The sequence below is a fragment of the Leucoraja erinacea genome, chromosome 7, assembly GCF_028641065.1.
Source record: "Leucoraja erinacea ecotype New England chromosome 7, Leri_hhj_1, whole genome shotgun sequence".
NCBI classification, from domain to species: Eukaryota; Metazoa; Chordata; class Chondrichthyes; order Rajiformes; family Rajidae; genus Leucoraja; species Leucoraja erinaceus.
The window spans coordinates 9,834,000-9,860,857 of NC_073383.1; the positions used below are offsets into that span (position 1 = coordinate 9,834,000).

At 38.1% G+C, this 26,858-nt stretch overlaps 1 long non-coding RNA gene across 1 annotated transcript; it reads left to right on the forward strand.

Annotated features, from left to right (window-relative positions):
* Positions 1-2,478: 2,478 nt before the first annotated feature.
* On the forward strand, positions 2,479-19,144 carry LOC129698634 (uncharacterized). Its single transcript, XR_008723689.1, has 3 exons — positions 2,479-4,098; positions 14,056-14,185; positions 16,393-19,144. It is a non-coding gene; the product is annotated as an uncharacterized LOC129698634 (long non-coding RNA).
* Positions 19,145-26,858: the final 7,714 nt, after the last annotated feature.

Here is a 26,858-nt window from a genome sequence, read left to right on the forward strand (position 1 = left end):
TTTATTTTTGTCTAGGTTGTGAAGCTCCTTAAAGATTCCGAAATTTAAACCTGCATTCACCCTTTCATAACTAAAAGTCATGCATGTTTTGTTACTAATGTGTGTAACTGACCACCAAAAATAAGACATTTCCAGTTTTGCTTTATGGTATTTATCCACAATCTGGTCTGAATATTTTTCTCTCCATCCATGTTGTTATATAATTCATGACAATTACTCTTTGCTGCATTAATGTGCTTCTAATGTTATGTAATTACTAGCCATTTAAAAAAAAAACACACATTCAAGACTCAAATTGCAATGTCAGATATTGCTATGCAAATCAAAGTATTCAGCATGAAAGTTGAAAAATATGGTGCTAAATATAGCTTTTACTGTCTTACCTAAAATGGGTTTCAATCCATATAACATGCCACATTTTAACCTGATTCTGACGTTTTCCTGAAATGAAAGAAAAAGGCAATGATTTTTTTAGCAATCTGTGCAATTTGTTTTTTGAGAGGATCAGAGAAATAATTACTGTTATGACAAAAATTCATTATGAGTTGACATGATGATTCTTTGGTAGGTTACTTAATCAAGGTGAAGAGTTCCAATTTGGCCGTTCGCCCAGTTTTAAACCCCTATAGTTAGTCCATTTAAAAGAATTGCTACATGGCCAACATTCCACATTATGATCCTACCTATTCATTTATATTAATACCTTTACTATACCTTCTTTATTTGCTGATCAAATGTTCATTTAATCACTCTTTCAAAGCTCACCCGACACAAACTTAAATGTATTACTTGTTTTGTTGTTCACATCCATTCTATACTAAGTCCTGATAATTTATCTTCCCTGTGCATCACCATTATGCATGGATTTTATACTTCTTTAACAGATGTGATCATGGTCTTGCTTTACATTCTCTCAGTAACCTACTTTAAACCTATGTCCCAATGCAACCCATCAATCTTTCAAGATGTGTTCCATCTCACCCCTTTGTTCCACCTTTAGACATTGGATCTTTGGTGATTATGGCCAGCAGTGGGGGATTTCTCTCCGAGACCCATTACCTTGTTTACCTTCAAATAAATAAGCCACCTTCACGTTGTTTAATATTTCGAAATATCATCGTGTCCCCCACAATTAAGTACATTATTCCTTCAAACGTCCTGAGTTCCTATACTGTGCACAGGTTTCAACATTCAATTTACATATTAAACGGAAGCAAACGGATGTAGAAACAAGTGTTGTAGTAACCCAGTGGGTTAGGCAGCATCTCTGAAGAACATGGATAGGTAACTTTTCAGGTCGGGACGCGATCTTCAGACCCGATTAAACTAAAGCATACCAAATTGTAAAAAAAAATGCAATGCCCGATTTGATCAACGTAAATTTCTGGCAAACATGTATCTTTGCTGCTTCGGGGATTTTGATGTATGTTCATGCAGTTGCTTGAAATTTGTATTATATTTAACATTGTATAATATAATATAATATAATATAATATATGCCTTCCACGTTGAATGCCGCGATACCGCGAAAACCACGGTGACTGGTCTTTAAGAGATCATTTGTCTTCCGCATAGAACTCTGAAATGTTTTGAGAACAAGAGATGAACTGAACAAAACGACTTGGGTAATTAACTATAAATTAATGTTGCCTGAATACAGAGCTTGATGAATAGTCTGACACCAGTAGATAAGACGTTCTTCCAGGTGTAGGTCAAAATATTTCTTAAAAAATATTTCTTAAAACCTGAATACGTCTCAAATCTTCATTTCATAAAGGGCGCAGTGTCCAGCCAAGGACCATTTGTTGTGATTGAGACGGTACTCTTTACTAGACGTGAGGTGTCATGAGCATTATAAAACATTTAAATATGTGTGTGGGGATATCGATCTTGTATATTTTTTTGGAACTCGCAACATTTTTTTCCCCTGGCAATGTTCAATCTAGTTTTTTTGTAATACATTGAACTGACTGACCTTTAACTGCCGGAGAAAAAAATGTTTTCCTTTAAAATATAACGTTTCAGCACTTAATATCTAAAGACATGGCCGTACGGTTAAAATGGGACTATTCTGCTTAATCCGGATGAATTACACTGCCTGATTGAAGTACGGGATTCATCCGCTTTGGGTAGGATTTCGTCCGCGTATGCTTGCAGCTCTTCTCCATGAAGTTAATTATTGGGAAGGTAAACCCCGGCGTCCGTATGCATAGATACTTAAACTATCAGCGTTTCATTTTGCCGGGTTGCCACGTTCGCCCATGGACTACTGTGACCTATCCTTAAATCTTGATTGTAGTGAATAGTCCACCGTTTGGGGAAGCCCAACAAGTAATCTTATTAAATGCAATAGAGATCTTGAAGCGGAGTATTAACTGGACCTGTAGTTGAAAATATTTATTGTGTTTTTCTCCCCCTAGTTCCAAAATCTCAAATGAATAAAAGAGCAGTTTTTAGGCAACGCGCAGCAATAGATACTGTTTGCATTTCATTTGCACCGCTCTTTGAAGCCATTATAGCAAATATTGTATGTGGTTTTATAACCCACCTAATTAACTACAATGGTATTACCAGTTGTGCCAATCATTTTATATCAATCATGGCAACAAACTATGTTGTTGCTTGTTTGCGCCAGAACGTCCTTGCAGTTCCAAAATATCATCTCATCATAAACCAAGGTGGAAGATGACAATTAATGGTGCACTTCATTGCACAAAGCTCATGCAAATAAAGAGCGAGGGGGTTAAAAGTTGGTGGCGAGCGTATAAAATGCCAACGGTGTGAATTTAAGACTCTTTTTGAAAATGTATTGTGGAATTAACAACTCTTGAGTCGAAAAAATTCACCAGATTGTCGAACGGGAATTGAACGGAAATTATCTGTTTTTTTTTAGTGAGTTGGTTCTTTCTGTAATCTGTGGAATACAATCTCTGAATGAAACCGCAAGGCCTGGACATTTGAATGTATACCAAGAATGTCCCTATAAGGCAGAAAGAAGCAGGATATTGGAATGAGCAACGACCGGTTGTCCAAACAGGACACAGAAAATCCTTTATTCTCAGAGGAGCGTCTATCTGTTTGTTGGGCCAAACATAAAAGCCCCATTGGTACACATATGGTTTACTGCCTGGAAGCTTGTTTTTTAAAGAAAATGTCCATATATATAAAATAGCTCAATATATTAAAGAAAATATCAGAAACTAACAGAACTAGTTCAATTTTAGGAAAGAGTTATTTGCTTCATTGTCAAATGAAACAACGTGGCTATAACTGTAATTCTCTACCAGTCCGGTGTAGAAGCACTGTGAACAAGTATGAACCTTAATGCAATCGCTTCAACTAATGTGTAATTGCACAGGTCACGAGTAAACCTCCTATAATCTAGCAATTTGACAACTGGAGGTGGACCTGTGCCCGTTGCAGTAAAATTTCGAGATAGGCCAGCATTGGGTAGTGAATAGAAATTTGCGATCTTCGTAAGTGAGTATGTGAAACTTATACTAGCAGTAAACATATTTTCCATTCTAACATTCGACTTCTTTTAAACGGTAAATTGCATATAATGTAGCAGTTAGTTGTCGTGCTCAGTTTTGTTGTCGTTTATACTGTGATCATGTTACAATGAATTTCAATTGAAACACGACGGCTTGTTGCACCACGACATGGTTACATTGATCCTGCACGACGGTGAAATAAACGAGTCATATAGAGCGCATAGTTTTTTTTTTAATTTGACTGTAATTCACTTCTGATCCATTGATCACCCAATTGATCGTCGTCTTGTATTTCCCTGCGTAGATGCAAGGCCTTTCTTCAATCTTTGATATTTGCTGCTTATATTTATAGGTAAACAAATAATTTCATTGTTGCAATAAGCATTTCTTTTTCACAAAATGGGAAACCCATTTGTTTAAATATCAAACTATTTGCAAATGGATAGTTCCTGCATAAATCAGATATATTTCATTAAACAGAAAAGCCAGCGATATTAGTGGTAATGTTCCAACAAACATCACTTGTTTTCCAATTTAACAGCGTATCAAATAAATGTCAGTGAAACCCAGGTGACGCGAACGACCAGAACTTCAAGGTTTCAAGGTCAGTTTATTGTCACATGTGAAATTTGAGTTACCAAGTTGCAATCGAAGATGTAATGAATTAAGGCGGCCTCTAGCTACCTACATTGCTGCATTGGCTCTCATAAGTTTTTGACCTCTTCAAACGCATTTAAAAATGACTATCATCGGTAAACATCATAACGCATGAAGCATTACTTGCTTATTTTCGAATACCCCCAAATTGGCTAACTAATTGTTATATTTACATATGACAAGTCAAAAGCGATGTTTACAACACATGTTAATCTCTGCCATAAAGTGACAACGTCAGTTTCATGATCGATGTGGTTAACTTTGCTTCATATTATCTCATTTTATCTAGCAATCTCTTGGTATTTAGTTTGATTTTAATAACTGAGAAACACATTAATTATAAATCAGTTATTATAGCAGGAAACAAAATAAAATAATTAAATGAAATGTTTAGAAAAATAAAGATTGGATTATTTCTGTTCGGCAATTTCTCATGCGCTGTTCCGTATTAATTAAAGTCAGAACCGTATGTGGAACAGAATCAGCAATGAATCTGAGTAATAATTAACCTTATCTATTAATGTTTTCCACTTTATACCTAGTCGCTTCCCCAAAGGTAGCCAAATATAATTTTACCCTCAACTGTGTGCAATATAATTTTTCAAATTATGCATGCATTTAATTTCGCAAGTAGCATCGCGGTATTCAATGTGGAAGGCATATATTATATTATATTATACAATGTTAAATATATATTTGTACTTCTGTAACACTGAATAATTCATTTTGTGATTAGATGAAAATAAACATTTAATATTTGGATAAAACTGTGCAATACATGGTTTAAAAGATTACAGATATATGTATTTCTATACTGGTCATAATACAACCCGAATGTTCTGTTCCCGGATATGTTTAATCCATAGACAGAACTAGAATGAAACCCGAACTGTTCAACTGATTCTAGAATAAGATATTATTGCTATATCACCTTGTACTCGGGTTTCTTGTTACACATGATATTAGACTAGTTCTGGCAACTGTATATATAAAAGTACAGACAATGTATTAATTCCTCCAATTGGCAGGTATCTAACAATCGCGATATAAATAGAGATATGTCAAATACTGGGTCGGTGTATCAAGAAGTTACCAATACTGGTTAACCACCCGTTTTGTTAGAGATATCTTGCTATGAAATACATTACCTTTATAATCATGCAGGTATGATTATTTACTGACACTTGATTTTTTTTTTTTAAAATTCCACTTAACACACTTGGTAAGCTTTAATAAATGTAACCTGATTCTCGATGATAGTGAAGTCAATAGAAACAAACCATACTAATTGATATAGACACAAAAAGGCTGGAGTAACTCAGCGGGACAGGCAGCATCTCTGGAGAGAAGGAATGTGTGACGTTTCGGGTCAAAATGCTTTTTCAGAAAAAGTGTCTCTACACGAAACATCACTCCAGCATGTTGTGTCTATCTTCGATTTAAACCAGCATCCGAAGTTCCTTCTTACACATACTCATTGATATCCTTGATTCATAGTCATATGAAATCGAATGAAATTTGAACACCAGTACTGATTACAAAATGACTTTGTACTTGTACTTTGTATCTTTGTACTTGTGTCTGGTTTCAGATAATACTTTGGTTTCAGTAGGTCTGTTCTTACAATAGTAGTTCTTGCTGACAGAATGCAGATATTTTAACAATAGATAATACTGAAACTTGTTCCTCAATCTTGATGTAATTGCTGATTTAAAAAAAAACACGATGAGTACTCTGAAGACAACAATAGCTTAATAAAACATTTTCATTTGAGAAGAGAACATAACACTATTGTAGCCGTGCCATGGCATAGCGGAGGAGTTGCTGTCTCATAGCGCCATATACCAGGGTTCGATTCTGACTATGGGTGCTGTGTGAAATGGGTTTGTATGTTCTCCCTGTGATCGCGTGGATTTTCTCTTGGTGTTCCGGTTCCTCACACATTCCAAAGACGTGCAGGTTTGTAGGTTGTAGGAAAGAACTGCAGATGCTGGTTTAAACCACAGGTAGACACAAAAAGCTGGAGTAACTCAGCAGGACAGGCAGCATCTCTGGAGAGAAGGAGTGGGTGACATTTTGGGTCGAGACCCTTCTTCAAACTAGGGTGAAGAAGACTAGGCCCAATCTGAAGAAGGGTCTCGACTCGAAACATCACCTATTCTTGTCTCCAGAGATGCTGCCTGCCCCGCTGAGTTACTCCAGCTTTTTTGTGTCAATTAGGTTTGGAGGTTGATTGACTTTTGAGAATTGCACCTAGTGTGTAGGATGGGAATGTGTGATACATAGCATGAATGTACAGGTGATCGATGGTCGGCGTTGACTCGGTGGGCTGAAGGGCCCGTTTCCACACTGTATCTCTAAACTAAACATACAAGTTCGGCTAAAAACTAGTATTATAGTATTTGGCATTCCATATAATACAATTGGTCACATTTGATGAATGATAATAAGTGGGTGAAAGAGAGAAAATTCAATAGAAACAATTCAACAATTAATAGACCATTGGAATAGGTACATTATTTATGTTGGTCATTCAAACAATCCAAGATAGTATTCATCCTCCTTTGAAACTATTGACTCATTAACGTCCTCTTATCATCATAAACTGCTTATTGTTAGTGTATTGTTTGCAAACAAATTATCTAAACTGGTGATATGATAAAGGTATGTGATAATGATTAAAAACTGTAGTCGCTGGATCATCACCACTATGTTTGTTATCCGTAAATATGTTTAACAAATGCATACTGATCATAGAATAAAATTATAAGGTATACTGGGAGGGTATAGAGTGGGGAGGCAGGGTCTATGGTTATTTATAACCATATAACCATATAACAATTATAGCACGGAAACAGGCCATCTCGGCCCTTCAAGTCCATGCTGAACACTTATTTTCCCCTAGTCCCATCTACCCGCACTCAGACCATAACCCACCATTCCTTTCCCGTCCATATACCTATCCAATTTATTTTTAAATGATAAAATCAAACCTGCCTCCGCCACTTCCACTGGAAGCTCATTCCACACAGCTACCACTCTCTGAGTAAAGAAGTTCCCCCTCATGTTACCCCTAAACTTCTGTCCCTTAATTCTCAAGTCATGTCCTCTTGTTTGAATCTTCCCTACTCTCAATGGGAAAAGCTTATCCACGTCAACTCTGTCTATCACCCTCATCATTTTAAAGACCTATTGATGGGACAAATAGTTGTCATCCTTCTGGGAGCTCTTGAGCAGCAGTTCCAGTCTCACAGAGAGTACGTCTACAAGCAATAGTTTGGAAAGACTTTGCTTATTCTTATTAAGCTTATCTATATTACTAAAAGTCTGATCTTGACCGCTTTTGGCCAACTGTACTGCGATTTCCAAGAAAACGGCGCCACCTACAGCCGTAATTTTTGGCCACCTCGCTCAGAGCCCACCTCCGCATTCCGCGACCAGAGGATTTTTCCCATCGATGAAAAATTAGAGATATTAATTTTTTTTTTTTAAATTGCCATTCTCTCTGCTGCCCCTGCTGGAGGGGGGGGGGGGGGGGGGGGGGGACTATAAAACCAGGAAGTGGTGTGCCTCACTCAGTCTCTGCAAGATGGAGGAAGCCATCTCTTGGAGCTCTGAATAACACTGAAAACATGTCTACTCAACTGTGAGTGCCCTTAATGTGGTTTGAAAATGAAAATATGGTTGGTTTGAAATAAAAAGGCACTGCCTGCAAATGGTTGTTTGGAGGGGGGGGGGGTTTGGGTTGAAGTAAAAAGGCACTGCCTTCAAATTGTTGTTTGGGGGATTTTGGTTGAAGTAAAAAGGCACTGCCTGCAAATGGTTGTTTGGGGGGTTTGGGTTGAAGTAAAAAGGCACTGCCTGCAAATGGTTGTTTGGGGGGTTTAGGTTGAAGTGAAAAGGCACTGCATGCAAATGGTTGTTTAGGTGGTTTGGGTTGAAGTGAAAAGGCACTGCATGCAAATGGTTGTTTGTCTAAACTTGACAACTTCCTGTTTGCACTATATTGATTTTAAATAAAATGCTACCACTTACGGCTGTGATTTTTGGCCATCTTGTTACACAGTTCCCCAACTCTCATCAGGTGCAGAGGATTCTTCCCATCAATGAAAAACAAAAGTGTTATTAGTGTTTAAAACATGTTGAGAATCTCTCTCCTGTCAATCATACCATGAAGGGCACACCTTTTCCAGTGGGAGGGGGAGGGATTATAAAACCCGGAGGTGTGGCTCAGTCTCTGCATGATGGGGGAGGGTGAGGTCACGACTCTGTCTGAGCTGTGAATCAACTGAACACACTGAATGTCTACTGTATGGTTTTATGGTGGTTTCACCCTGCTTGAAATAGTATGAAACTGCATTTGAATGTGGGGGCCTTGCACGAAATGGTATGAAACTGCATTTGAATGTGGTGTCGTTGCACCCTGCATGAAATGGTATGAAACTGCACTTGAATTTGGTGGCCTTGCACCCTGCTTGAAGTGGTATGAAACTGCACTTGAATGTTGTGGTCTTGCACCTTGCTCGAAGAGGTTAGAAACTGCACTTGAATTTGGTAGCCTTGCACCCTACTTGAAATGGTAGGAAAATGGATTTGAATTTGGTGGCCTAGCACTCTGCTTGAAATGGAATTTCAAGGAATAGCTGTGAGTCAACTGCCAGCCCACCAGCCGTGAGTGAGCTTCCAGCACATCAGGCTTGAGGGACTGAGCTGCCACCCCAAGAATCCATTTTGCCCACAATGTTCACACTAGCCCTCTGGAGACCAGTAGTCACTGCAGCCACCAACACCCATACCAGTGTTCCAGAAAGCCCCCACCCCACTGGCCACCAATATTGGATTTGGTGGAGAGGTGGAATATTGCGTCGGGGGACCAACCCTCCTGTGTGAACATGGGACCCAATTGGTCCCACTTAGTCTAGTTCTTATTAAACTTATTCTTATGAATGTAGGTCCCTATCATACAAGTGCTGGTAATTAGCCTGATAGCTTTTTGATGCATGGACAATGAATTGTGTGGGAGTAACATTATAAGAAGCAATTCAAGGTTAACCAATTATTTTCATTGACATGTTTGATCCAATGATAAAGAGGAAAATAAATGTAACTTGAATAGGCATACAATGCTGCAACTGTCATTAAGACATCGGTGTATGAACCAGGAGGAAGTTGTAAAGGTGCAGAAAAGATTGCTTCGTAACTAAGTTAGAGGTACGTTGTAGAAGGCGCATTCTTATGTGAAATAGTGCTGCTATGCCTAAACGATGATCAAAACATGAACGACGAAAGTGGGGAATCTGTCCATACTCGGCATTTCCCCTTCCAAACTATCAAAAGATATTGTTTTTTTATTGGGGAGGGGGTGCTATACTCATTCAGCAAATATCTGAAAAGCTGAATGATAAACAGATTAGCTAGTGTGGTGGTTCAAAACATAGACTCACCCAATGACAACTGTGAATATGACATACCACGAAACAGAGGCAGCCCGCCGATCAGAGGTGCAGCACCTTTTTAAGTTATTAATCAAAGAGTCCAATCTTCATGATTGATTGTAAATTAGAACCAAATGTTATTTGTGGTTCACAGTACTAACCCACAGTCCATATGACTACGCATTATCATGTCAGTACTACACTCTGTGGTAAGACAGTGGTTACTGATGTAGCAAATAGTCAATTGAAAGTGAATCCTACAAATCACTCAAATGTTGTGAATGGATAGTAAATCAGGATTCATGGTTTATGAAGCAGAACTTAAAGAAAACAGAGAATATATGGTTAGATGAAGTAAATAAGAGATTTCTTTGGAAGAGATGAAGGAAATATAGGCTATCATTTGCATATGAACTGTATCAAATGCTTAAGAAATAGTCAAGCTTGTTCTATTTCTAAATGTTCACAGTTTTAATTAAAAAAACATCGGCCTGAAGCATGAACCCTTTTTTTTCACCACAGACGTGGCCAGATCTGTTGATTCTTTCCTATATTTTCAGTCTTTAGTTTACAAGAATAGGATCAGCGACCTTAAATAAATCACAGCATCTACAAAGTGTTGACTTTGTCATATTAACACCACTGTCCAAATGTTCTTTTCTCTTTCTAACATAATGTAGGAACAAGTTAATTTGTTTCTTCAGAAAAAAATGGAGATCTTTAAAAAGATAAATGTTATCAAATGGGAATTGGCCAGTTTGCAGATGCATTATTAAACGTTAGGCTGTATTAAACAAATACTTATCATAACTCAAATAAAGTTTGTTTTAACCCCAAAGAAAAATGTAACTGTGTATGATACGTAAGAATACCTTTAATCACTGGTGTTACAAGAGTAATTTACTAGCTCTTTAATTTAAGGGGCTTATATGTCATTTGGGTCATTTGAGCCACATGCTTTAATGGAAAATGGTTTCCAGAGTTGTTCATTATATTTACTGTCATTTGCCAACTAGTAAATCCTAGCAACTTAATTCAGTGGTTTGTTTAGGTTAATGGGAATGAAAAGCCAGCGACTTTTAAAAATGTTTATAGCGTTAGCCAAACAGTGACTTTTGAAGTTAGCATCATTAGAACAATGGGCCACAAATAAAATATTAGTTCAAGGGCAATATCTAACATCCAAATTAAATATGGCTGCACTAAAACCAAATTAAACAAATAGTCATGTATTGTTGCATAGCTATTGCCATTGTTGCATAAATATAACCAGTTATGTCTATATTTAATAAACATGGAATTATTTATAATACAACACACTACGTTACTATGTAGAAAATTGTATTATTTATTTTGAGTATTTCCTCAAAGTCATATAATAGCTCTACGTGTCACAGATGGGTTTGGATTTTTGTTTGTTTGTTTGTCTCTGAGGAACATCTCCACATCATCGTATATATCTTTCGTTTCCCTTATCCCTAACCACTTTGAAGAAGGGTTTCGACCTGAAACATCACCCATTCCTTCTCTCCAGAGATGCTCCAGAGATGCTGAGTTACTCCAGCTTTTTGTGATATATACTTTCCAAATGTTTTTTTTCAAGAAACCTGCTGTACGTTTGTTTTGTGGCAATCTTCATCAGATCTGTGCAGAGGTTTCATGCTGGACGTGCAAAATTGAATTGTACTGACCTTCGCTCCACATATTAATTTTATATTATATTGATGTTTTGCAATTTTAAAATTTGAAATTCAGACGGACTATAACGAATGGCGTATAATTCACCTTTCCCCAACAGTGAATGAAATGGAAGCACATTGGGGTGGTCGTCAAAAAGAAGTACATGTAATCAGGATAGACACCCCAAAATACTGGAGTAACTCAGCGGGCCAGGCAGCATTCCTGGAGAGAAGGAATGGGTGACGTTTCGGGTCGAGACCTTTCTTCAGAACCTTCTTCGGGTCTCGACTCGAAACGTTGCCCATTCCTTCGAATCAGAGATACTGCCTGTCCCGCTGAGTTACTCCAACATTTGTGTCTATCTTCGGTGTAAACCAGCATTCGCTGTTCCTTCCTACACATGTAATCAGGAAACGCCAACAAATCTTGGGAGCCTTCACTCGAGCGTGATTCACTATTTGTTCACAGTAACGAATAGGGCAATCAAATATTGGAATTGGAATGCATAAATCCCTGGTGTGTAGGAAGGAACTGCTGATGCTGGCATAAACCGAAGATAGACACAAAACGATGGAGTAACTCAGCGGGTCACACGGCATCCCTGGAGAAAACTAATAGGTGACGTTACGTGTCGAGACCCTTCTGAACGTCGCCTATTCATTTTTTCCAGAGATGTTTAAATCCCTGATATAGCGCTGAATATATAAAGTCTATTGATATTCCGAAGTAATGATTTTCTTATTTAATATTGAAATAGCACTTATCATAATTTATGTCCCCCACAAAAACGAAATGCTGACAAGCTAGTATTTGTTAAGCATATCATTCACTGCGTGTTTGTGTATAAAGGATGCTGTTCCAATTCCTTGTCATGCTATTGAAATGTCACAACATTTAGGCACCGAGCTTCCGCTGATTATGTTCTATTTTAATTTCGGGGTCATGTCAGGATAGCATTAATCAAATACTCTAAACAATGAATCTTTGCCATCTGAATACACTCTCCGGAGAAAGAAGCGATGACAGTGTAGTAGTATTGACAACCAAACGTTTTGTTTAGGAGCGTTCGTATTAGCTGAAGCTTCGCGTATTATTTTCTAGGAGCATAAAAAATATTGTAGATTGAAAAGGTAGAATGTATTCGCTATTCTTTGCAGTTGCAACACATCCGCCGACATTGTCATTTGACAAGGATTTAAGGGCGCATGGGATGTACTGCGATGGAAAAACGCGCCCAATTCATGCATTGACATTATTCTGCTGCATTTTGTTTTTTTAAAAAAATACTTACCGAAATTTCCAGTTTCTCATCATGTTTCCTATTTCAGCGGCATGGCAGATGAGTACCGATACCTTTATAGAGCGCAGTTACTGGATGCTATGTGCCAAGTTGGCTCTGTAGCTGCAGGAGTCAATGTGATATTCCTTTTCCTTTTGCATTGACACAGCACACGCGGAAATGTATTTACTGCAATGGATTGTCTCAATTTCTAACAATGCTATTTTCAGGAAAATAAATCACCAGTTGACTCGCAGTCAGTTGAAGTATTCGCTTTAAGTTGCGGTGGGAGGGGGTGGGAGAGGGTTTCAAAAATACTGCTTTTGTGTTGTAGGTTAGCAGATGATTTTGCAAGAACTTCTTAAGTAGTGAATTCGCTAAAATGTTAGATCCTGGAGCGATTTAATCAAAACACTTGTCAGCTCTGAAACGCAACAAAGATCACCTTATGCCAGCAATTTCATGATTACCCCTTCACAAGACATTTCACGATATATTAATCTCACGAGAAACACGTTTGGTTCGGACGTTTCAATAATTTCAGTAAAGCATCTTATTACAAGCATTTTATTAAGCTGAATAGCCCAGCAAAGCATAATTGTATGATAGATGGAAAGACACCGTTTGCTTCCCAATTAAAGTTGGCGACTATTAAATGGGTATGCGAGTTTCAACATGTAGGCTGATTGTTTTTAAATATTTCTATGGAATTTAAACATCCTTTAAATCATACTAGGTTGATAAAGAGAACATTTCAACGAGTAGTCCCAGATAAGTGGAAACATATATAATTTATTGGACTTTTGGCGCGAGCCAATGCTAACAAGTGGTGATTTGGTCTTTTTCTCCATATGTTAACGTTGTTTCATAACGTATTGAAGGTAATGCACGAACCGGTGTGGAGTGTTTTAATATTTCTTAATTTACCCATTGACGACGTTTACAATCCCCATATAAATTCCTCTTCGGTCTAAGAACGTAAGCAGAATAATTTGAGGGTCAAGTCGGAATTTGAAAATGTTCTATGGAGATTTAATAAAATCCGTCCAGAAAATGATAATGAGTGGTCTTCAATCTGAGTTGCAAAATGAAAGTGATTAAACAAATGTCTCTTTGTTAACGTCCTGGAAACAACGTTTTGGAAAATCCACTTCCGAGGCATGTATAAAATTAATGGTATTCTCGGTCTAGAAATAAAAAGCCGACCGCCCTTCCAATTATTAAGGTAACATCGCATGTTAAAATTGCAATGGTTTTACTATCTGCCTTTCACGTGTCTCGGGTTATGGAATAATCGCTATGAACACCAACAATGTGGAAAGTGTTGTTTTAGATAATTCACACCTGCTAGATATTAACTATGGATGAAGAAAAGAATAATAAAACAAAACAAATCTGCTTGGCCTCAGATGGTCTGGCAAAAATAGATGGTGACATAATGCTCACAACTAAAAAGCTACGATAGCCCAGGCAGTTTGCTGAAGGCCTAATCACCTTTTTCTCCAATCAGGTTTCAGCCCTCACCAGAAAGCCAGAAGAGGCCGTCGCGAAGCCACAATGACATTCTCTGTGACGGTGACCTCTCTTCTATTATCCATCGGTATGGAATGTCCTCCCCATTCATTCCACTCTGCGCTGAGGTAATGTCAGTAACTCCTGCTCTCACGCCGCTTCCATGGTATCCGTCGCATTTATCTTTGCCCTCCACTTCTGAATCTACATATTGCACGTTGGTGACTATCCACAGATCAGCACCGGCTTCTCAATGACATCATGCTTTGCATCTTCGCCATTACCCTCAATCGCTCTTGTACTTTATTTTGTCAGGCGACTCGTTCTATTTTGGGTCACAGATTAATCGAGATTTCCTCCAGTTAAAACGAAGAAAAAGAGCCAGCGTCGGATCCCGCACGAAACAATGTACCCTGGCCAGTTATGATGTATTCTGCACCAGTCCTGTTCTCTTGATGCCCTAACTTCGCTAACCAACATTGAATGCTAGCGCCCAGTGGTTTCAATTCAAAGCAATTGCTTGAATGTTAAACTCAGGATAGGAGGCTGAAATTTTACTTGCCGGTTTGAGAGATTCGGTAACAGAGGAGCTACCTCTGATTTGGAGGTGGGTAAGCCTTCTCTATTCCACAACACCAACTTTTGCTAAGCTGATTGTGGAATTTTTGCCACTGAATCAGCTTCTGCGTCTTCAGGCCCCCCTTCCTCCCCTCCTTGCCTCTTCAGATATCCTCCTTGAAAACCTGCTTCTTGATCCCTTTGCTAACATTCGTTTTTATTTTAGTATTAATTTTTGTTTCATTTTATATTGCTATGAACAGTGTTTGAACTTTTCTCTATGCTAAAGATGAAATATAAATGTAACCAGCTCTTAAGTATTCATTTTAGTCTTCACTTTATTTTTTTTCTCACGATCATAGAAATTTTTGAACATTAAATAATGCACTATAATTATGGTTGACATGGTGCTGTACTTTTCTGAAGGGATTCCAACACAGTAAGCTCCAGAGTGATATCAGAAGTAACTTCTCTTCCAAGAGTGGCAGAATATGGCACCAAGCAATGGACTAAAATGGTGCCTTGTAAAATATCTACTGATTAAAACAATAGACTTTAGAGATACAGCATGGAAATAGGCCCTTTGACCCATCGAGTCCTTGCCGACAGTGATCACCCCCTACACTAGCACTGTCCTACACACTAGGGACAATTTACAATTTTTTATCAAAGCCTATTAACCTACAAACATGTACATCTTTGGAGTGTGGAAGCAAGCTGGAGCACCCGGAGAAAACCCATGCAGTCACGGGGAGAATGTGCAAACCATGTACAGACAGCACCCGTAGTCAGGATCAAACCAAGTTCCCTGTCGCCATAAGGTAGCAACTCTACCGCTGCTCTACTCTGCTGCCCTAATAAAACAAGAACTTTTAAATGTATTATGTGCCTACTATTTGTGCATTCAAGTATAAACTGCACAATAAATGTTAAAAGAGCACATCCAACATCAATATTATATTATTATTATTATTATTATTATTATTAATATGCGGAATTATGCACAGCATATTGTGTTTAGAGTACTTGATTATTTCAAATACAATATCCTAAAATAATTGCTAGAATATCTTAAGGCTCATGACAGCTAGAAATCCTAGAATTTCTTAAGGATCAGGTCTGCTAGAAGTAATTTCTGAATCCCAAGGGCATCTTTGCTTTGATACCTGGGTAACTGCAGGCAATAATTGTTTTATTGCAACCTCCACTAATCATCAATTCGCCTGGAAACCTGAGATGGGCAAAGAGAAAAGAAGTATTATGGTCAATGTGTTTCTCAGACTAAGCTTTCTGGAATTTTCACTGTATTGTGTTGTTTGGGTTCCATTAAGAACAAAAAATGAATTGTTCACAATTCAATAGAAAACAAATTGTAATGTGGAATTGTATTAGTTTTAACTGGCTTATTTCAATTAAAGAATGATTTGCTTAAGGAAATTATGCCTTTGAATATTTGGAAGATAACTATTTTATATAGATGTCTCGACAAATTCCCTTTTTCATTTTAACTGTGTTTTCTGTACATTTTCAGTATCATTCATTTAAGATCTGTAAATGTATTAGATGAATGACTTTCTCATGATCAAGTGTTGTAACAAACTTGATCATGAGAAAGTCATTCATCTAATACATTTACAGATCTTAAATGAATGATACTGAAAATGTACAGAAAACACAGTTAAAATGAAAAAGGGAATTTGTCGAGACATCTATATAAAATAGTTATCTTCCAAATTGAGTAACACATTTTAAGGATATTATTGATTTATCTCCACAGACTGAAAATATTCACTTGATTTTCATAAACATCTAACATTCTCATGGACTGGTCTGCTGAGAAAACCATAATCTTCTATCACAAAAGGTGTTCTAACACCACAGGACACAAGTTCTCATTACACTATGTGAATGCTATTGTTTCTCTTTAGAATGACTAGCTGACTTTCTGTTAGTGGTTGGTAACACTGTTTTGTCAGATGTAATGGCCTTCAGTCCAGTTTGTTTCATTTTATTGTGGGAACCAAGTTTACTGGAGAACATTGTAAAAAAAAAACTAACAGTAGATTGAATACAGAGGCTTCTTGCAAAGAAAGAACAAGTTGGATGATGTGCATTTGGCCAGGTATAGAAATAAGAAATTGGAAGTGGAATATGGCTAAGTGTTGTGTTCACAAAACTGATGCGAAATAGCACGTTGTTGTTGTTATATATGTAGAGTCAATACCAAAACGTAAAGCTGTTAGCAATGATACTTAAGCAGCTACAGGTGATAATTTGAAACAAAGAACTGTAGATTCTGTTTAATACACAAAAGGACACAAAGTGCTGGAGCAATTCTGCAGTTCAGGTAGCATATCTGGAGAACATGGATAGGCAACGTTTCGAGTCGAGACCCTTCTTCAGACTCAGAAATATCAAGAATCTGAAGGGTCTTGACCTAAAACATCACCTATCCATGTTCTCCAGAGATGCTGCCTGACCTGCTGAGTTACTTCAGCACTTTGTGTCCTTTTGTTTTTTACAGGCAATAATTGCTTTAGTATACCCTCCAGCAAACATTAATTATTGTGCTGTTCCAAATCTAAGGAAATGGCACTACTGAACATCAATGGAAATTTCAACACCAGATTTTTGGCATGCATGCCTAATCATTACACTTGTGCTCAAACCAGAGTTGCCAGATGTACACCTGTATGTCTCCCTACAAACTGATGTTCTACCAGTGCACAAACATCCCCAAAAAAACTTGGAATTGCTGGAAATCTAAAATTACTCTGGAAAATTATTGAACCACTCAGCAGGTCAGTTAGCATCTGCGTTAAAAAAGAGAGAAAAAGAGCTAGTAAAGAAAATAAATAATAGGAAAGTGAAGCAGGAGGGAGATTATCCATTCGCCACAAGGAGATGCTTTTTTATATTCTTGATCATCTTTCACCCAAACCTGAAACTTTTAATTTTTACGATACTGTTGCACCACATGAATCCAAAAAATCAATAAATGGAGACCAACTCGTTAAGAATTGGTCTTGTTTGTCTATTAGGAGGAGTCTCATTTCTTCCAGGTGGGCTGTGTCCAACATATTACTGGTCCACATTTTAAATGTTGGTATAGTTGCATTTTTCCAAACTTTAAGTATGTTTTTTTGCTGTTATTAAACCATAATATAAAAAATTTGGGGTATGTTTAATTTGTTCCCATCTCCCATTACTCCGAATATAATCATTTCAGTATTAGGTTCCATTTTTATCTTAAATAGACTAGTGAATATATCAAATATATCACACCAAAATTTATGAAGTTTTGTACAAGAAACAAAAGAGTGTGTGATATTGGCATTTTGAGAGAGCCATTTGTCACAGATGGGAGAAATATTTGAATAGAATTTATTCAACCTAGTTTTTGAATAATATAATTTGTGTAATATTTTAAATTGAATTAAATTGTGTCAAGCATTAATCGAACATTTATGTATATATATCAAATACTTTTCCCATTTTTCTTTGGAAATTTTTATCATTAATTATTTTTCCCAGTCTTCTATAATTGCCTCTGTTGATGGCAATTCTCTGTTAAGAATACTATTATATAGATATGATATTATTTTTTGTGAGTCCACCTTAATATTCATTGCTTCATCCAGTGGGTCTGTCATTATGCTCTGAAATCTTGGTATATATTTCTTCATAGTCACATATCTGTAAATATTTAAAGTATTGGTTGTTATTCAGTTTAAATTTTGATTTTAATTGTTGAAATGATAATAAATTTCCCATTTCATACATGTCACCCACCTTTTTAATTCCCAATCTTTCCCATTGTCTATATGTTTTATCCATGTGATGGTTTAAATACCGGGTTATTCACTATTGGTATTAGTGCTGATAGGTTTCTTAATTTTAAAGTTAATTTTATTTGTTTCTAAATGCGTATTATATTATGTATAATTGGATTCTTCTTATATAATGTATTGTTCAATTTTATCGGGGAGAAGAGGATCGCTCCTAAATCGTACGGAGAACAATCCTCTTTCTCCATTCTTATCCATTCCATCTGTTGAGAAGGACTATCCAACCAATAAATTATATTCTTAATATGCACTGCCCAATAATAATATAAAAAATTAGGCAGTGCAAATCCCCCTACCACTTGGGGTTTGCACAAGTGGTTTCTTTTAATTCTATGTGCTTCATAGTCCCAGATAAAATTGGTAATATTAGAGTCTAATTGTTTTTTAATGTTTGGTATATATATTGGTATGGATTGAAATGTATATTATTTGTGGTAGAACTATCATTTTTATAGCGTTTATTCTGCCGATTCTTGTTCCTTCCTGCACATGAGTTTTATACAACCTTATACAACCCTTTTCTACAAAGGGTTTTATTTTATTTGCTTTCACCAGATTTGTATTGTCCTAGAGTTGAATATGCCCTATGCTAATACACTGGATCATTATTTTTCATATTATGTACACAAAAACTTGTACATTTGTGAGAAAGTTACATTAAACAACTTATGGTCACACTCATCCATAACCATTGCTATTTATTTTATAATGCATTTTTAATTGTTAGTGATGTGGCCCAAGATGCTTCACACTAATGTTGCCAGCTTTGCTTTGATAGTGAACCACAATAGGATATATTAGAGAATGTGACCGACAAGAGTTAATGATAAAGATCTCGAAGGATAGATGGGAAAAGTATTTGATGAATACACATAACTGTTCTATTAATGCAAGACATAATTTAATTCAATTCAAATTATTACATAGACTATATTATTCAAAAACGAGGTTGAATAAATTTTATCCAAACGTCTCTCCCAGATGCGATAAATGTTTGTTTCAAAACGCTAATATAACACACTCATTTGCTGGATGTACAAAGTTGAATAAATTTTGGAGTGATATATTTGATATATTTACAAAGATTTTCAAGTCAAGAATAGAACCTAAAACGGAATGGATTATATTTGGAATAATAGGAGAAGATACCAATTTAAATAAAGATCAAAATATTTTTTTTAATTATGGGTTAATAATTGGAAAGAAATTGATACTTAAATTTTGGAATAATACAACCACACCAACTGTTAAAATGTGGATTAGGAATATGATGGACATAGCACGCCTTGAAGAAATGAGACTCCGACTAATAGATAAATATGACCAATTCTTAAAGAGTTGGTCTCCTTTCATCGACTTTCTGGAATCATGTGATGCAGCGGTGCCGTAAGGATTGCTGATTTCAGTTCATGACGCGGATAGAGTTACATCTCCGAATACAGATTTGAAAAATTCTCTTTTAAGGGGCCTTCTCTTCTATTTCTACTTTCCACTTTCTCTCTTCCTTTTTTTATTTTTTATATACACACTTCACATTTTTCTACTCTCTACTATCTATTTTTCCACTTTTTCCTCTTTCTATTGTTTTCTTTTTCTTGTTCTGCTTACTTCCTTCTTATAACATAAAACTAGAGGTTGTACATAGAATGGATTACGGTATTACATAGTTGGCACCTAAAATTAGGTGCCACTGTACTGTTTATGCTGTATTAACTTCTTATAAAATAAACAAAAAAAAAAAAAAAAAAAAAGAAAATGTGACCGACTATACTTGGTGACTGAGCTAGGGGTAATGGGAAGAGGAAAGAGAATGGGAGAATCAGAGAAGTATTGAGAGAATTCTGGAGTGTACAGCTTGGATATGTGAAGGTGTTAGGAACACGGGTAAATAAAATAAAATCTAGGAATAATCTAATGGTCAAAATCGAAAGAGGGAATATATCTTGGAGGTTGGAGAGGAAAAACATTTCAGAGATAAAACAAGACGAGATCAAGGATATGAATTTTAAAATTGAGACTTGCATTGCGAGGAGGCAATGTGGTCAGAGAACCTGGATGTAGAAAGCTGCCTCATCCTGGAATACAAATTGCAACGGAAAAATTCAAGTATCTGGGTATTCAAGTTACTAGAAGATATAAATCATTATTTAATGCTAATTTTACTTCATTATTAAATAAATTGAATGCTCTGATTAAATTTTGGAAAATGCTCCCATTATCAATAATCATATCTATTTACAATATATATTAATGATTTAGATGATGGAATTAAAAGTAACACTAGCAAATTTGCAGATGACACACAGCTGGGAGGCAGTGTGAACTGTGAAGAGGATGCTAGGAGGTTGCAGGATGACTTGGACAGTTTGAGTGAGTGGGCAGATGCATGGCAGATGCAGTATAATTGAGATAAATGGGAGTTTATCCACTTTGGCGGCAAGGAGGCAGATTATTATATCAATGGCGTCAGATTAGGAAAAAGGGAAGTGCAATGAGGCCTGGGTGTCCTTTTACACCAGTCACAGAAAGTTAACATGCAGGTACAGCAGGCAGTGAAGAAAGCTAATGGCATGTTGGCCTTCATAACGAGAGGATTTGAGTATAGGAGTAAAGAGGTCCTTCTGCAGCTGTAAAGGGTGAGACCACATCTGGAGTATTGTGTGCAGTTTTGGTCTCCTAATTTGAGGAAGGACATCCTTGCTATTGAGGCAGTGTAGCATAGGTTCCCGAGGTTAAACCCCGGGATGGCGGAACCGTCACATGAGGAAAGATTGGGCTTGTATTCTCGGGAATTTAGGATGAGAGGGGATCTTTTAGAAACATAAACATTTATAAAAGAACTTGACAAGCTAGATGCAAGAAAAATATTCCCAATGTTGGAATTGTCCAGAACCAGGGGGCCACAGTCTAAGAATTAAGGGGAAGCCATTTAAAACTGAGATGAGAAAAAACGTTTTCACCCAGTGAGTTGTGAATTTGTGGAATTCTCTGCCACAGAAGGCAGTGAAGGCCAAATCAATGGATGAATTTAAAAGAGAGTTAGAGCTCTAGGGGCTAGCGGAATCAAGGGGTACGGGAAGAAGGCAGGCACGGGTTACTTATTTTAGATGATCAGCCATGATCACAGTGAATGGCGGTGCTGGCTCGAAGGGCCAAATAGGTGCAGGAGATATGGAAGGGGTGCCCAGGGGTCAGAACACCCATGTGACCTGACTCAACTCCTCAGACCTGGCTAACCTGCTCTAGGTTTCAATTCTTCTTCTATGCTCCTTCCCATTGCTCTCAAGTCCCCAATCTTGAAAAACTATATCGATCTCTTCCTTAGGCCCAGTAATCCTGTGACCATAACCCTATCAGGAAGAGAATTTCAGATATTCATCACTCTCTGTGAGAAAACTGAGATGAGGGGCCCACAGTCTTAGAATAAAGGGGAAGCCATTTAAGACTGGTGAGAAAAAACGTTTTCACCCAGAGTTGTGAAGTTGTGGAATTCCCTGCCACGGAGGACAGTGGAGGCCAAGTCACTGGATGGATTTAAGAGAGAGTTAGATAGAGCTCTAAGGGCTAGTGGAATCAAGGGATATGGGGAGAAGGCAGGCACAGGTTATTGATAGGGGACGATCAGCCATGATCACAATGAATGATGTTGCTGGCTCGAAGGGCCGAATGGCCTGCTCCTGCACCTATTTTATATGTGTCGTATGTTTCTAAAATAATTCCAATAAACCATTTTAAATTATTGCCCCCCCCCCCCCGAACCATTTAGCAATGTTCAAGACTGAGGCCTTTCTTCTGGAGTTGAAACAATTTTGGAGTTTCTACAAGTTTTCTCTGGAATTGGGGCTGTACTGCATCAGAGTTATTAGCATTTGTTGCTGTGACATTCCAAAGTTTAAAGAAAATCACAATTGTTGATGAAAAACTGCATATATAAAGCTTGAGAAAAGAAAAATATTTATGTAAAAGGATGAAACCTTAGCTATCCTGTTTCACTGCTTGTTATTGAGAAAAATCAGAATGCCCACTAATTACTGATGTGTAGATTTTGGCAAAGCCTGCATACAAAGTTTTATGAAAGGATACAATTCTCTCAATTAATCAATATGATTAAAAATAAATGTGTGGTTAATTCTGCAAAATCCACTTAAACTGAGTAACTAACAAGCAAATAACCTGTCTTCAGGCTGTATCAATGTTTCTCTGTCAATAGCTGCCAAAAGTTATCTGAGAATGTTGAAGATTAGTTTGATCTCCAGGTTTATGTGTCCCTGAGGAGAAATGTGCTTTCCACCAATTGGCACCTCACCAAACTAGCCAGCTGAGATTACAAACTCAGAGTGAAGTGAGATGGAGGTTTTAAGGTGGTCAGTTACTGATGTTAAAAAGAGCCCATACTCTGTCCATTATTGCCTGTGCAATATATGTTTGTAACCCCAACAAAAATCAATGACATCTATAATTTCAAATGTATTCACCACACACTTTCTCCTGTGAATCCCAATTTATGAATTTTAAATTTTACGTGATTGGAAATGTTCCCTTCCCTTAACCTGAAACTGGAATTGACAGACATGAAGAAACAGATTCAGTAAGTTATATCACTAAGGGTAAACCTGATATTGATTTGAGCATCCAAACAAACCAAAGTTAAACATTTAAAATTATAGAACAAACATTTAAACTAATATCCATTTAACACATCAAATTTTAATGAATACTTTTTTAAGATGGCAGTAAAAGTTAGCAACATTTGTATCCAATTTTAATGACGTGCAGGGAGACATGAATAACTTCTCAATGGGTGCAACATAAGTTAATCTCATTACATATATTGCTCATTGCTCTATTTATTGAATCGTGGAGTACTACAAATCAGAAGAGGCCCATCAAGTCTGTGCACCAGTTTACAAAGAATTTGATGAGTACTCATCTTGCATTCTTTGACATATTTCTGCAAAGTGTTCACCTTCAAATTCAAATTAGTTTATTGGCATATACACTATGGTGTAATTAAATTCCTGGTTCACATGAAGCTCACAGAGTAAATATCATACATACAGTAATGATAACTACACCAATAAATACAAGTGTAAAACAGCAAAATGATGCAAGACTGTTGTGCAAAATCCAAATAATACAAAAGGATAGTGGAACACAATAACAGAATGAGTAAATGACGTAGTTACGAGTAAGAGTACATGGCAGCACCTCCGGGAATGGGATGTAAAAAAGTTGGTTGGTTCAGGAGTCGGAAAACAATAGAGAAGACGCTTAAGTCTTGCCATTCAAACTTTTGAGTTGTTGCATTTTCTCCCAGAAACCTCCCCCACCCAGTGTGTTGGGAGTGGATGAGAACGTGGGGTAGTGAGAACACATGAGCGATGGTCAGTGTGAACACAGTGAGCCAAAGGGCCTGCTTTCATGCAGAATCTTTAATACATAGGGAATGGACAGGTTGAAAGGCATCCTTGATGATGCCACCAGCCTCCCTGAGGCAACACAGCATGAAGATGGATGGGATGGAAGGAAGTGCAACCCCATGCTGGAATGGGATGTGTTCAATTCTCTCTGCTTCAGGTGATCAAGAGAAGAACAGTTGCCATCCCAAGGTGAAAGGCATCCATATTTTCAGTAGTGCATCTACAGAAGTTCCAGAAAATCATCGTCGACACGCTGAATCTCCTCACATGTATAAAAAGTAAATATACCAATGCAATTTCCAGATCAAAAAATCATGAGAGGAATAAATCGGGTAGATGCACAGAATCTCTTGCCCAGAGTAGGGGAATCGAGGACCGAGGTCATAGCTTCAAAGTGAAGGGGAAAAGATTTAATAGGAATCCAAGGGGTGACATTTTCCACACAATGGGTGGGTGGTGCATGGAACAAGCTGCCAGAGGAGGTAGTTGAGGCTAGGACTATCCCATTTTTTAAGAAACAGTTAGACAGTAGGACAGTTTTGGAAGGATATGCGCAGGCAAGTGGGACTAGTATACAAGGACATTGTTGGCTGAAGGGTCTGTTTCCACAATGTATCACTATGACTCTCTATGACTATATCACCACAGCCGTGTGAAGAGATCGGGTTAAACATTAGGTGATAAGGATGCCTAGGTACTGGAAGCTGTTGACTATCTCTGCAGCAGCTCTATTGATGAGGACTGGGTTGTGTTCACCCCTTTGGTCATTTCCTTCAGCAACAGCCAACTCTTTCATCTTGCTGATGTTGTTGCTGATGCTACTCATCACATCTTTGGCCGACAACAATAATGTCATCAGTTTGAAAGCATAGCTGTGGTCAATGAATCACATTCTGACACAGGTGCCCCATTGGTAAGGTAATCCAGGACTGAATGTAGTGCAAGAGAGATTGTGTCCACCATAAAACTTGTTTTTAAGTGAATTGTAGGTGGTCTAGATTGTCGAGAAGACTGGTGCAATTGTAAGCCATTATCAGTGTTTCAAAGCACTCCATTATGGTCAATGTTAGAGCTACTGGATAGTAATCATTGGGACAGATCGCATTATTTTTCTTAGGCCTGGAATGATGGAGGTTTTCTTCAAACAGATGGGGACAGTAGTCTGTTGAAGTGAGTGATCAAAGATGGACAGTGTGAGTCAGCGTGCAACTCCAGAACCTGTCCAGGGACTTCCTCCAGGCCAGCAGCATTGAAAATAAATTGGACCTGCCACCATCACGTATGCAGGAAAGGCCAGACGGGGGGGGGGGGGGGGGGGGGGGGGGGGGGTTGGGGTACATGTTAGGTGGTGCCTTGTTTTCCTATTTAAAATTGGCTAAAAAGGCATTAAGGCTTAAAAGGATCATCCAGTAGAGATGGGCCTTGGCCAGGGATAACCACTTCACTCCCACTCATTTCTCCCTTGAATGCTAGCACTAAAGACCAATATCCAACACTTATCAGGCCACACATTCAAAGGTGAATCATTCAAGTACAGGAAGTCTACCCTCTCACTGCCCCCGGTCGGTCTTCTTCCCAATCCCAGCAATCTGCACCCTCTAGTCATCAATCCCTATGTTTTCTTTTTTACTTTGTCTATTTAAATCCATCACCGTTTTAAATACCTCCATCAAATCTGCTCCAAGAATAACCCCGCTTCTCCATTACATCTATGTAATTGTAAACTCTCATCCCTAGAATCATTTGATGAACTACTCTCCACGTTCCCTTCAAAACCTTCACATCCTTCTTCAGTTACCAGATGATTGTATTTACAGCTCCCACATGGATATATAAATTGTATCAAAGTACGTTAGTGCAGCGCTTAGAAATATCGAAATAGGTGCAGGAGAAGGCCATTCGGCCCTTCCAGCCAGCACCGCCATTCAATATGATCATGACTGATCATCCAAATCAGTACCCCATTCCGGCTTTTTCTCCATATCCCTTGATTCCCTTAGCCCCAAGAGCTAAATCGAACTCTCTCTTGAAAACATCTGGACCTCTTTCTTGGAAGCAGAGATAAAAGACTTATGGTTATTTTTTGTTATATATATGTCAGTAGCAACTATTCCCTCCAAGGTCTAATAAAAGAACAGAAGTGCATTTAACAACCTCGCAACATGTCTACATTTAGCAACCGTGTCCACTTACCCTCTTCAATTATGCCAGTAATGCACTTAGCAATGCTAAGCACCAAACCAGATAGTCCTTGAGATGCCTTTCCTTTTGTGGGAGCCACGTGGGGGCAGTCGACGGGCAGAAACGCACGCAGCAGATAGACTTCACATCACCCTCGGGAGCACATGGCCCGACCCAGTGACTCATCTGGGACTCCCCGCGCGTGCAGTCGGTGGGCGCCCGCGGCCCGGGGATTGCTCGCATCTCCCCGCCCGTCCACAACACATACGCAGAGCATCCAAACCCAACCCAACCCCATACAAGCACGCGCTCCGGGCCCGGCGCCCGCCAGTCACCCAGGCAGGTGGCGGTGCTGCAGCCTGCAGCCTCGGTATTTGGGGATTGATGGAGGAGGGGAGGGGTTAAGGGGTGGAGGCAGCAGGTGCCTTTGCCCCCGGTCTGGGGCAGCAGCCGTCGCCTTGATTATTGGGATCCAAATTGTGTGCGCTTTTGCCACGATTGTCAGTCCTGTCCTGCTGCCCGTGAGGCGACGGTAATAGCGAGCCATGAATATCCCGTCATCCAAGTGCGAGTGAGTACGTTTCTTATAGTTTATTTTTAGTTTAGGCAAGTCACTTCTGTCAGGGTCGAGCCATGTCTGGGTCGGCGAGGATTGGTGGGGCAAATTCCTTTAAGGAAGAAGTAATGAATATCATTACTGACATCAGTAGCATTGATTAAAATGATGTTGCATATTCAGAAAGGATAGTATTGGAAAATAATAATATTTGTGCAAAAAGAATGTAAAATGAGAT